Source organism: Globicephala melas, chromosome 11 (genome assembly GCF_963455315.2).
Source record: "Globicephala melas chromosome 11, mGloMel1.2, whole genome shotgun sequence".
Classification (NCBI taxonomy): Eukaryota; Metazoa; Chordata; class Mammalia; order Artiodactyla; family Delphinidae; genus Globicephala; species Globicephala melas.
This window is the reverse complement of record NC_083324.2, coordinates 67,562,821-67,576,596: the sequence shown is the minus strand read 5'-3', so window position 1 is coordinate 67,576,596 and position 13,776 is coordinate 67,562,821. Positions and strand designations below refer to the sequence as shown.

Sequence of the window (13,776 nt, the reverse complement as noted above, 5' to 3'; positions counted from 1 at the left end):
GTGACGCGATCGGTGAGGCCATACAGTGACGTAGAGTGACGTAACTTACCCGGAGCTAGGTGCCGGCAGGGCAGCCACACCCTGGGGCCCCCTGCTCAGGAGGGCAGCGGATCGGGCGGGTGGGGGAAAGCCGCAAAACCCGCGGGACCCAACCTCCCGGCCCTAAATCCGCGGTTCCCGCTTGCCCGCCACTGATCGGTTGCTACGTGACGCCAGCGCGCAGAGGCGCGTGCGCGGCCACGGCGGTGTGCGTGAGAGCGGACGCGCGCCGCGGCGGCGGCGGCGGCGAGGACGGCGGCGACGGCAGGGGCCGAGGGGGCGGTCGCTACGAGGCGGGTGCGGAGCGGACGGAAGAGGGTCTGTGCGGGCGGTGAGGTCGCAGAGGAACATCGTGGGGGTGAGTAGCCGCGGCCTCGCCAGGGAGGTGGGGCCTGGCCGCACCTGCTGCGCGGGCCCGGGGCGCGGGGACGCGCGCCCCTTCACGCTCCTCATCTGCTTTTTCCCGGGGCGGGGAAGGAGCGGGGACGGGGGCTGACGAGGGTCAGTTCCTGGGCTAGGTCGCTGTGGGAAGCGGCAGCAGCTGGCCGGCGAAGACTCTAGTCCTGGAATGTGTTGTAGGCAGGAGGTGTTTGGGGACTTCGGGGTGGCTCTGCCAGGCTCCCGGGCCGAGGAGTCGGAATCCCGAGAAGCCCGGTTCCTAGAGCAGCCTCGCATCCTGCCTGACACGAGCTGGCGCGAGACCGAGACGAGGCGGAACCAGGGACGCCGAGGTTGGGGTCCGGAAAGTTTGGCACTGCTGGGGCCCTCAACTCCCCTGCCTTGGCTGGGCTCTGAGGCGGGGCTGGTTGTTATGGAGGGAGTTGTGAATCAGTGCCTGCGTGCGGCGTCAGACACACCCACGACCTGGAGAAGGCGATCTGTCAGTGTACAGAGGGGGCGGCCCACCTGTTGCCTAGTGTTTCCAACTTCGTGTGTGTGCGCACGTGCTTAATGCACGCCCCAAACTTTGTCGGCCCTAAGCATTTTATCACATTGTTGCTACAGGTTTTGCGGCCAAGGGGCGGCTAGCCATCCTCAGTTCTTCCTCATAGACTCACATCAGCTGTTTTGTTTCCCTAAGTCATGTTGTGCTTCTGTCGTTATTAGGGCCGAGGAAGCGTGGAGGCACCGGTTTTTCTTTTTCTTAAAAGTAGCGCGGGCTTGTTATTTACTAAGCAGAAAATACAGATTTTGTTCAGCGTGTGAGCTGGAAAAATGTCGATGGTCAGACAAGCCTGATTGGGTGCAGCTGATCATCAGCCCAGTGCTTTCTTCTCAGTGCGCTGGGCTCTCTAGTGGGTAGATGTGTGGCTGCAGTAGTGACCGTGCTCGGGAGAAAGGAGTATTAGAGGTAGGAAGGAAGTCAGTCTTTTCTGACCGTTGATGAAGGCAGTGCGGTAGAAAGACAGGCTATACCGAAATTTAATCATGATTTGTGCAAGAAAATTGAAGAAAATAACTTGTAACTTCTCATTCGGATCTAAAATTCTGTAATTCAGTTTCATAACTGAGGATCTGTAAAGTATGTTGTTTGAGGTTCTTACGTCTTGGAACCAGTGATAACCTTGCTCTGTAGCACTTAGGGTACTCGGAATTCAGTATCTTTTGCGTTCTGGACTATAATAGCTTTTAGGACAGGAATCACGTTTGTTTTCTTCAGGGCCATATCTCCAGTACCTACAAAAGTGCCTGCCACAGAGTAGGCACGGAATAGATATTTATTATATGTGACACCGTGGATAAGTCATAACACGCAGTTAGCTCAGTCCTTCAAGTAGTTAATACATGTGCCCCCTCTTCCTAGTATTATGCTGCATATGAGAGGAGGACTGTGGGATTACAAATGACATAAAAGACCTGCCCTTTTAAGGGCAAACAGTCTAGCTAGGAAGATAAAGCATATTATATAAAATAATTATGAAACCAAATAGTATGTAAACAGGTGCTATGTGAAGTCCTATACTTTAAGTGCAGTAGAAATTTAGAAAAGATAAGACTTGTGGGCTGAATTAGTGAACTCTTCAGAAGAGGTAAGATTTCGTCTCATCTTTGAAAGAAGTGTAAAATTTCTGTTAGAGAAGAGATAAGTCATATGTTGAGAAAATAGTGTGAATTTGGTCATTGGGGGATATATTGCGGCAACTTACGTGTACCATGAGAGGGGAAAATTGGAGAGATAAGGTTTAGTAGGTTGGGGAGGGAAAGTGTTAAGACTAAGGCAGGCTCATCAGCATCCCACTGATAGCAAGATGGAGCCTACTTTCCTGGAGGGATGGGAGTTGTGTTACTCAGAGTAGAGTCTTAAACAATCATAAGTGTTATCCTTACTTAAAATGAAAGGATATTATCGTTGAACCAAAATCAGGTTGTTGTATACCTCTGATTTCAGTACTAATTTGAATTAATGCCTCACTAATGTGCATGTATCTTATGTATTTAGTCAGCAGCGCACGCATGTCCTCATTTCTAAAATCTACCTATGTGCTTGGGCCGTTCCATTGGAAATTTACTGAAATGATGTACCCAAAGCAATTATCGAGCTACTCTCAGTGACACAGTTTTGCTTGGGATTATCTCTTATAGTGGTCTGAGGTTTGTAATTACTGCTGATCCTGTAAAAAATAAAAATAATGTTAGCTGGGAAAGGAGTCTATTTGAAAAAGGATACTGAAAAATGTTGACAAAAACATTTGAGAAAATTAAAGATGCTGCTCTTAAATATTGAACCGTTAGTCTTTATCTTTTGTTGTTATGTGAGCTTTCTTTTGAGTGTTGCATAAACCTGAACTTGAATTGCTAACCTGTGTAATGTTGCAACAGCAAATGTTAGTTAACAACTCAGCAAATATTTATTGGGTTCTGGCTATGGCTAGGCACTGTGTTGGGTGCCAGCAAGACAAAGAATAAAACACAGTGTAGCTGAGATACCAGGTGTTCATCAGGGGGGACAAACACTAACCGTGATGTGCTGTGATAAGAGTTCACCACTTTTGGAATGAATAAAATGCTGAAGGAATAGATCACTTTGGCTGGGGAAATAAATTGATAGAGTCAGGGAAAACTTTAAAGAGAAGACGTGGAACTTAGCCCTGAAGGTTAAGTAGCATTTTGCTACATGGAAAAAGGAAAACAATCATTCCCGCCAGAGGGGAGAGTATAAGCAAAATTGCTGAAGATTAAAATTGAATGGGAAAACCTTGAGTTTTTTGTAGGCTTCTTGTATGGCAGAAGTGATGAGACAGGAAAGGTATGGTTGGAGCCAAATTACAAGGAGGTCTTCCATTCTAAAAAACCTAGTCTCCCTCCTTCCAACACTACCCCCGTGTTGGTGATAGAGAACCTTGAAAGGTAGAATAATCAGATCAGAAAGTTAACAGGCAGTTCATATGCAGAACTGCATTAGAGCCGAGAGGGCGGGAGACCAGTTAGGATGTAGGTGAGAGATGCTGGGACCCTGAAGAGGGACAGTGGGAATGGATGGCTTGTAAAGATATTTTAGATGTTAAAAGTCTCTAAATGTTATGAACAGCTAGAGGTGAGAGAGAGTGAGAAGTCAAAGGTGACATGTCCAGCTCGAGTAACTGGGGATTATGAGGACATTAAATTAGAAAACACAGGAGGAGGAATAGATTTACAGTGGAGGGAAGAAATGATGGCATGTTAATTTTAAGGCCCATGTGTGGAGTTTAGAGAGGCCCATTAGGTAACTAGAAATTCTACTCCAGAGTTTATGAGACAGTTTAGGAATAATTGTAATATAACTGACAGCCTCCAAGGCTATGGAAGTAGTACCATTCTAGGACTTAGTATAGTAATTAATGCTGTGGACTTTGGAGTCAGGAAAACCTGAAGTCAAATCTCTGTTATGCCACTATTGATTGGGATGGGTAACCTCGGGCAAGTAATTTAGCATCTCTGAACCTAAGTTTCTTCTGAAAAGTGGGGTTAATAATATTTTAAAGAATTGTTGTGGAGATTAAGATGGTATGTGCACAGCAGTTAGCACAATGCCTAGCTGATACATGCTTAATAAATAACAACTGTTGCTATTAGTAGTTACAGTCGCAGAGGTAGTAGAAGAAAAGATATTCCTATGCAGAAAAGTTGAGAGCGAGAACTGGAAAGGGCAAGGAGTGGAATTTTTGGAAATCAACACTTAAATCAAACTTAGATGGTTTCTCAAGCTTGAGCATGCGTCAGAAATACCCGGAGGCTTTGGTAAAACACAGATTTCTGAGTCCCACCCCCAAAGTTTCTGATTCCATAGGTCTGGGTGTGGCTCCTGAATTTGCATTTTGAACAAGTTCTCAGGTGATGCTGATGTTGTTATTCCCAGGACCACGCTTTGAGAACCACTGATTTAGAGGGTTAGTGAAAGAGGAACCAGCATAGAGGCTAACAACGAGATTGAGTTTGTTGGAGAACCCAGAGAGACTTTAGAGAAGGATAAGGAAATAACAGCCTGCAGACTCTCTAGATCCACCAGTCTGCTTTCCAGTTCGATGAACCTCATCTCCTTCTTATTTCTGTTTTCTCCAGAATTTGGTGTAATGCTTGGCACATAGCATTGTTTGAATGAGCCTTTGAAGCTGTTTAATACTGTTCTTGTGCATGATTGCACATACTCAAACACAGATTTCATTCATTCTCTTATATCTCTGTTGGGTCTCATACAAGGTACTTTTTCTAATTTTACAGACACACACACACACAAACACAATAACTACAGAAAATTTCTTGCAAATACCTGATGCATAGCTAGATGCTTTTGACTTTGTATTAGATTCGCCCCCTCCCCGCCCACTTTTTTTAAATGTCAGAAAGTCCAATTTGCAAAATAATTGTCAGTAACAAGTGTCAAGATTACAATCTGTATCTTGTATTAGGCACTTTGCAGGTTTATAGGGTAAGCAAATAATATACTCACTGTACCTGGGATGTTTACAATAGGATGGGCAAAACTTAAAGGAAAGAAACAGGGTGAGATATAATCACAGAAATGTGGAAGGAGAGGAACCAGAATATAAGGACTTATTTCTTGTACGCCGATATACTTTGGATCTTACATGTCTCATATCCTCATATAGCACAAAAGTAGTCCTAATCTATGATTGGCAGTTATAAGAGAGTACTGCTGTATAAGGAAATCAAACAGTTGTGCAAAGATATAAACACATTGAAAAGAGATTTCAGGAGTTAAATTGTAGCTAGATCAGTTAGCTACTCACCACGCTTCCTGGGTTCTTGTTCTCTTTCATTTATTCTTTCTGCTAACAGTCATTAAGTATTTACTGTGTGCCAGAAACTGTGCAGAGTGCTGCACATAGAGGGATGCTCATTGCTCTGGGTATCCAACACTGGCTTTAGTTAGAGGGTATGATACTGTGTGAATGAGTGTGCACACAGTTTGTCAGGGGAAGATCTGATGCCTAAATTTTATAATCTTGAGAATATATTGATATGAGTAGACATCAAGGACTCGAAGTTAAATTCATTCAGCCGTATGTATGTATGCAAGGGGCCATGAGAAAATATAGAGATATATGGAAATTTTTTAAAGCAATCAAAGAATATATAATTTGGTAGAGCAGAAAAACATATTTACAATACTACATAGAATATGGTAAGTGCTATATAAGTATTGATCACAGACTAGGTTCTCCAGTACTTGTTGAGCACCTGAGTGTTCAGTTTTGATTTCAACTCATAAGCTATTATAATGTTCCAGAAATTATAACATGTCATAAATCCACATTAATCTCCTGGGCTGCCTTTTGGATCTTTATATGATGCAAAAAATATTCTGGCATTTTGTGTCCTTGTTTTCTTGGTTTGGGAAATATAGTATATAAGTAACAAGATCATTAACTACTAGCTACTGTTTATCAAGTGGCTGTAGTATGCTAGGCCTTTTCGCTAAGTCATTTAATTCTTATAATAACAACCTTGTAAGCTGGATATTATCCTCATTTTACTAGTAAGGCAACCAAGTTTCAGAATGGGGAGAACAGTTTGCCTGTGTTCGTGGCCAGCGAGGTGGGACAGGGCTTCAGCCCCACGCTTGGTCTCCAGAGCCAGTGCTCTTCACGCATGTCAGCATGGGGCCCTAGCATGCAAACCTCCAGGTGAAGAAATCCAATCTTGTTTCTGCTGATTCGGGCAAAGTTGTTTGAGAAGTTAGAATTTTAATAACTGCCTGAATGATTGGAAACAGTTTGATAATATTGTTAGGAATGGACGGGGAAAGGAGGTAGACAATTAAAGGTCCTGAAGCTGATTTTCCAGTGAAGACATGCTATATTTGACCCAAAACTTTTTAGTCAACTGACCGGTTATTCTACATAAACATTCAGATTTTCCATTCTCTATGTATAGGTGCAGTCTTCTGGAGGAAGAATTGTCCTTTTCCATGCTAATGACATTTAAAGTAAATTCACAACTACTTTTTTGACACTTAGGGAAAAATATCTTGCTGCTCACCTCAAACAATGTATACTTGAGATTTCTCAGCTAATCTTCTTTCTCTCTGCACCACTTATTCCTTTCACCCACCCAAGTGTTTATTTTTAAATCTATTTACAAGCTAAATACTTGTCTGTATATCCTACTTCTGGTTTAATGTTCTTATTCTGATTAGATTTATCCCTTTTGGGTCCTATTTTGTACATTCCTGGAAATATCGATTATAATTATCTTTGTAAAGCATAGGTGATTTCCACTAATTTCATAATAAATTTTTAAATAAAATTATAGTGATACAAATGGTTAAATATTAAACCCTGTATTTGTTATCTATTGCTGTTTAACAAGTTACCTCTAAATTTTGCTGCTTAAAACAACAGACATTTCTTATCCAACAGTATCTTTGGGTCAGAAATTCAGTTGAAGCTTAGCTGGGTGGACTCTGACTTGGTTGCAGTCGAGCTGTGACCAGCCTTGCAGCAGTCATCTGAAGGCTTGACTGGGGCTGGAGGATCTGTCTCCAAGATGGCTGCAGCCTTAGGTCTTTCTAGGGCTGCTTGAGTATCCTCACAACATGTCAGCTGGCTTTACCCAGAGCAAGTGATAAAAGAGAAGAACAAGGAGGGAACCACAGGCCTTGTATATCCTATCTTGATGACACACACTGCCACTTCTGTTATGTTCTGTTTGTTAAAAATGAGTCACTAAGTCCAGCCCACACTCAAGGGAAGCCAGTTAGGCTCCACCTTTTGGGGAGGGATGTCAAAGGATTTGTAAACATATTTTAAAACACCCATAAGTACTTTGTCATATGAAGCCATTTCCTCAGCTGAAATTGATTGTCTCTGTTGTAGCACATGCTGTAACCTTTCTGACTTGTGTATTCACAGTATTTTCTGGAATGCTTTGGAGAAAAGGTAGTGGTTTTTTTGAAAATCTAAAGCAAGTTTTTACTTTTTAATTTTTTTCTGGCCATGGCATGCAGCTTGCAGGATCTTAGTTCCCCAACCAGGGATTGAACCCAGGCCATTGTCAGTGAAAGCACAGAGTCCTAACCACTGGACCGCCAGGGAATTTCCACAAGTTTTTATAAATTAAGATTTCTTGGGGACTTCCCTGGTGGTCCAGTGGTAAAGAATTCGCCTTCCAATGTGGGGGACATGTGTTCCATCCCTGGTCGGGGAACTAAGATCCCACATGCCAAGGGGCAACTAAGCCCGTGCGCCACAACTACTGAGCCTGCGTGCCTCAACGAGAGATCCCACGTGCCGCAAAACTACAGAACCTGCACGCCACAACTGGAGAGAAGCTCGCATACTGCAATGAAAGATCCTGCATGGGGGCTTCCCTGGTGGCACAGTGCTTGAGAGTCCGCCTGCCTATGCAGGGGACACGGGTTCGTGCCCCAGTCCGGGAAGATCCCACATGCTGCGGAGTGGCTGAGCCTGCGCGTCTGGAGCCTGTGCTCTGCAACGGGAGAGGCCACAACAGCAAAAAGATCCTGCATGCCTCAGTGAAGATCTTGCGTGCCCCAACTAAGACCCGATGTAGCCAAAAAAATAAAGAAAATAAATAAATTAAATAAATATTTAAAAAAAAGGTTTGTTGGTGACTTTTTTAAAGTTTTGCATCTGTCTCATTAGCTTTATTTTCAATACATCTGGAATCTTTTCATTTTTATCCTATTTTATGCATTTATTCTTATGTAATTTCATTTATACTTATTTAGTAGTTTTCATAATTAATCTTAAATAGAATCAAACATTTCTAGATAAATTAATTTACCTTCCAACCTTTCAGAAGAGTACTTCCCTAACCAGTGTCTGAAGGCACACATTGTAGTTTCCATAGAACACAGACTTTGGGTTACATGATGAGCAATAAATGAGTCTATTAACTTATATTAAAGTCCTTTGGGTACTTTAGAAACTTCGTGAATAGGTCCTAAAGTAGGTCCATTAAATTCCAAATCTCATTCTTTAGAAGGTGTATGTATATAGAATATAATGGATTTAGTCAGGAAACCTTTTCAAAATGTGCCACAGTTTGGTTTATATTTTGGGACTATTTCTTTCTTTTTTTTTAAAGTGTCAATCTTTACCAATTTATTTTATACAAAACAGTAGCAATGTAGAATATGGGAATTATCTTCCGCTGCCACACACGCAAGTTGTGAACATTCCAAGCCAATGTATACACTTTGGAGGGGAAGGCTAAACAATAGCATCAACCATGCTACTGAACATAGGAATTTTTTATCTAAAAAGACTAAAAATTAGATAGCAATGTCTTCTTAATATTGCTCTCATCATTGAAGACGGAAGAAGCATAAAAAGTGACTGTTTTTTAAGATTAAAAGGGACTTTATTTCTTTAGATGGTAACCAAATCTTGACTTCATCACCCCTACCCTCTACAAGTATCAATTACCTGCTTGCTTTTTCTTCTAATTTTAACCTAATTTTAGATAGACAGAAAATGATTCTCATATAACCTTCACCACCTTCCCCCAAATGTTAACATTCCTGCATATCTTTTCAGAAATATTTGATGTATATTTTTATATTTATTCTTAAACATAAATGTCACCTACCATATTACTGTACTGCATCTTGCTTATTTTTCATTATATCCTGGAGGCTATTCCATGTCAGTACATGAAAAGGCTGCCTCATTCTCTATAGCCAGCTGCATAATATTCCATTGTATGGATGTTGTCAGGAAAAATTGTGAGAGACTATGAAATGGACATAAAAGATTACCGACTGTCCTATCTAGTGCACTCTTCTTTGTTATCTGAACCTGTCATTGTCTTTGAGCTATTTCAGAACTCTGTAAATTGTAGGAAACTGAGAGTAATGCAGATGATTCTTGTCCATAGAAATGCAAGTGGATTTTGTTGAGTGGAATGCAACTGAACGTTGTCCTGGGGATATCGAGCAGTTTTGCAGCATTTATTTGTAAAGCAATTTCAGCATTCCAGACAGCCTATATATACACGTATGTGTGTTCTTTGACTTCTCCTTGGGACTGATTTTATTTTCTTCCTGGCTGCTTCATTAATTAATGAGTTAAATAAAATCTTGACATGTTTTATATTTGCATGATTTTACTTTTTTAAAAAGCCCTTTTAACAGATGTACTATAACAAGTCCTTTTTTTTTTTTTTTCCTGTACGCGGGCCTCTCACTGTTGTGGCCTCTCCCGCTGCGGAGCACAGGCTCCGGATGCGCAGGCTCAGCAGCCATGGCTCACGGGCCCAGCCGCTCCGCGGCATGTGGGATCCTCCCAGACCGGGGCACGAACCCGCGTCCCCTGCATCGGCAGGCGGACCCCCAACCACTGCGCCACCAGGGAAGCCCACAAGTCCTTTTTTGATGGACATTTTATTTGCTCATGCTTGTTTTCAATAGTTTTAATCTCTAGAAAAGTCTGTGCTAGCCTGAAGCAGTACTTTGTGATTACTTGCCAATGAGATTAGTGGATGAGACAGTTTTGATAATTTTTCCATCAAACATTATGACCTGGTCCTTGTCCTCAAGGAGTTTATGGCCTAGTGGAGAAGGAGTAGAAATGATATGAGATGAAGAGTAGCAGGGTATTGGGTAATTTCCTAAAGGAGAGCTAAGTTTAAGTTCCCCTAAGGGAACTTGCATTGGCTTGCTTTCCTCACCGCATGTGATTTTCTCATAGGGCCCTCATCTGTGCTAGCTGGAGCAGAACTAGACAGCCCTCTCCTTGGAAAGCTGGGTGCCAGTGTTCCTGTTTTTAATGCTGGCTGTGGAACTAGTTAAGTTGGGGAGTCAAATGGAAACCCATGGCTCCAGTTACCAGCAGAATGGGTTATTTGTTCTTACAGACAGTGGCATTAGCAAGAGACTATAGTGGAGTCATATAGTTGGGGGTCAGAGTGGGGTTAGTGGTTATATTCTAAAGTCAAAACAATGCAAAAATCAAGTAATGTCATGGGCTTCCCTGGTGGCGCAGTGGTTGAGAGTCCGCCTGCCGATGCAGGGGGCACGGGTTCATGCCCGGGTCCGGGAAGATTCCACATGCCGCGGAGCGGCTGGGCCCGTGAGCCATGGCCGTTGAGCCTGCGCGTCCGGAGCCTGTGCTCCGCAACGGGAGAGGCCACAACAGTGAGAGGCCCGCATTCTGCAAAAAAAAAAAAAAAAAAAATCAAGTAATGTCAAAATATTCTTTAGGAGATCCTTTACTGCCTACAAAGTGCCATGTCATGGTTTTCTTAATACATGCACACCCCAACATAAGCTAATTTGGATTAAGAGAATTTAATTTTACTAGAAGTTTTATTTGACACCCCTAATTTGGCTAAACACCTCACTTCATGAGTGCCACCATTACTAAGCATTTCCTGACCTGCCTCAGTAGCCTCTACTATGAAGCTATGTCTGCAGTTATGTAATCGGTGGTTTGGTAAAGTTCTTTCAGATACTTTTTTTGCTTTTGTGTAGTAGTAATAATCTTGTGTGCATTTGCATTGTTATCATTGATTTCTTTGCTCTCTCTATGTTCTGTCATACCTCCATTAAAGGTTTAATCATCTAAACCTTAACAAATTTACACTTTGTTAACTACTGAAGTAAGTATGTACTATTTATTTCAGTGGTTATTAAACTCTTTTGACATGTGGAAATCACCTGTTGAGAGTTTTTAAAGGAAGGGTTAATGGTTAATTCTCCTAAGGCAGGATAACTGTTCTACCACCTCTCTACCTCTCTGTTATCAGTGCTTCTCTAGAGCCTTCAATTAATTCTTTGCTGCCTCCATTTATCTGTCAGTGGTTGAGCAGTGTATGAAATCACTTGTACCTTCTGTTTCAGGCTTGATTATAGCAAGGAGCATATAGTCATTGAGTGGAGTGACAGCGAGCTCTCACTATTTCTGACTCCTTCTATATACATAGTTGAATTCATAAGTTAAATTTGAATATGTTGTGACTCCTTTGTGGTAAGAATTGACCTAATTCAGGTGAAGTTGGGGAGGAGAGTCCCAGGGAGCTTCCTTTCATCTATCTATCCATCTAATACTTCTGAGGAGACACCTTAATAAGCACTGATGTTCAAAGAAGGCTTCCTGGTGAGGGTGACACCTCATTAGGCCTAAAGAAAGAGACCTTACTTATGCAAGGAAAATGTATTTTGGGCAGAGAGATGGCTAAGTGTGTCACAGTAAGTGGTTACGAAGTTTGATGTTGCTGAAGCACAAAGTGAGAGGCAGGGCGTCCTTAGGGAGGAGGCTAGAGTGTAAGCACGGGTCAATTCAAGAAGGGCTGTGTGTGCTCCACGAACTTGTATACCAGCCCAATGACCATAATACAATCAGTGTGATTTTATTAATAATGTGATCACTAATAACTACCATTTGTTGAGCACTTACTATATGCCAGGAACTGTATTAAGTGCTTTATAGTTATTATCTCATTTAATCCTCTGGGATATTCACAAGTAAAAATATGGAGGTGCAGAGAAGTTAAGTAACTTGTTCAAGGCCATGTCTAATGAGTGCAGAGAGTGGATTCCAAATTGCAGAGATCTGACTCCAGAGCCTTTTAATTGGGAGTATTATTTTAAAAGTGTTAAGCAGGGGAGTAGTGTGATTATATATTTATTAGATTGATTATTCTGTAAGCTGAGTGGAGATGGAATTGAGGGGGACAGAAGCTGTTGAAGTATTTCAGGTGAGAGATGATTGAAACCTGAACAAGAATAGGAGTTACTAGATAGGCATAGGAGGGATGAATTAGAGGAATATTTAGGAGGTAAAATTAGGAGATCTAACCAATTGATTAGATATGGTGGGATCAGGGAGAGGAAGGAGTCAAGGAAGTCTTACAGGTTTTTAGCATGGATTGCTGTGTGATGATACCACATATTAAGATAAAGGACAGTGGAGGAGGATATGCATTAAGAGATTAGTTCGGTGTTGAGTATGTTGATTTGAGTTGCCAGTAGGGACATGCAGTAGAATCATATTGCAGGCATATGAATCTCTTCAAATGAATCTGAGATTCACGGGAGTGGCCTGGGCTAGAGATAGAGCTTTGGAAGTTAGTAGGAGGTAGCTGAAACTGGGAGGATAGATAAATAAACTCACCAGGAAGTCACAGCCCTGGGAAACACAACTCTTAAAGAGACATTAGTGAAAGAATAGACACATGGTGGTAAAAGGAGAACCAGGAGAGTACACTGTCGCAGAGACTAAGGGAGTAGAGTTTCAAGAAGGGTGTGTCCATATTTCAGAGAGATCCAGGAAGGTAAGGATGGAAAAGCGAACCTTGGATATTCCAATCAAGAGGTTATTGATGACCTTGGTAAGAGTCGTTTCAGTGGAGTGGTGGGCTGATAGTGAGACTTCAGTGGGTTCAGGAGTGAATTGGAGGTTAGAAAGAGGAGGCCAGGGGTATAGATAATCTTATGAAAAATTTGAATAAATACTAGAGAGGTATTAGAAAGTATGTGTGAAGCACAGCGTTGAAAAACTGGCCCTAAACTCTGCATACTGTCAACCTTGGCAAAGCTGATGTGGGCTCAGTCCAACAAACTGAACGTCTTTGAACCCTTTGGGGGGTGTAGACTTAACTCCTGAGAGTCGGAGTCAACTGCTTCCTCTGTAGCCTCCCAGTGAGTCCTTCAGTTTGCTCTAATTTGTATGTCAATGCAGTATACCTCAGGAAATCATCACCAGTGCACATCATCCTGAACGATATTTTGGTTAAAAAAAAAAGTGATGGGAGAAGTTGGTGGAGGAAACCCTGGGGAGGAAAATGATAGTTATGGAGTAGCTGTTAAGTGTCAAGCATGTACTATGTCCTGTTATTTCATTGCATTTTCATAACCACCCTACCAGGGGTGTGGCTATCCCCATTTTCTGAATGAGGAGATTGAGAACCCGTAGCCTTATCTCCCCTTATCCTAGGTTCTGCCACCGATGTCTGTAAGCTTGGACAAGTTTCTCAGTTTCCTCATTTGTAAAAAAGCGTGGTTATTATCCTTAAGTCCTTCCCGGCTCTAGGGTTCTAGAATCTGTAAATAGTTACCAATAGTGTTGCTGTTTGAACATGAAAAAAGGCTGTTAGGGGAATTTCCCTTTCTCAGTGAATTAGTAACTTAACAGTAACACTGTCAGGTTGTCCACACTAAATAATTTATTTTCCCGTCACACAGTGAGTACCCATTACGTACGTGGCCTTAGAAGGCTACTGTAAAATAAATCAAGTAAATGGGCTCGGTGACATGCTCTCCATCAGTTGTTA

General features: G+C 42.1%; 1 protein-coding gene across 2 annotated transcripts in view; it reads left to right on the top strand.

Moving 5' to 3' along the window:
- Positions 1–243: 243 nt before the first annotated feature.
- BTBD9 (BTB domain containing 9) overlaps positions 244–13,776 on the top strand; it is a 416,792-nt gene continuing 403,259 nt past the window's right edge. For both annotated transcript variants that reach the window (XR_009565720.1, XM_030870842.2), the window contains exon 1: positions 244–397. The gene's annotated coding sequence lies outside the window, so the exon portion shown is untranslated. The remainder of the gene's footprint in view (positions 398–13,776) is intronic.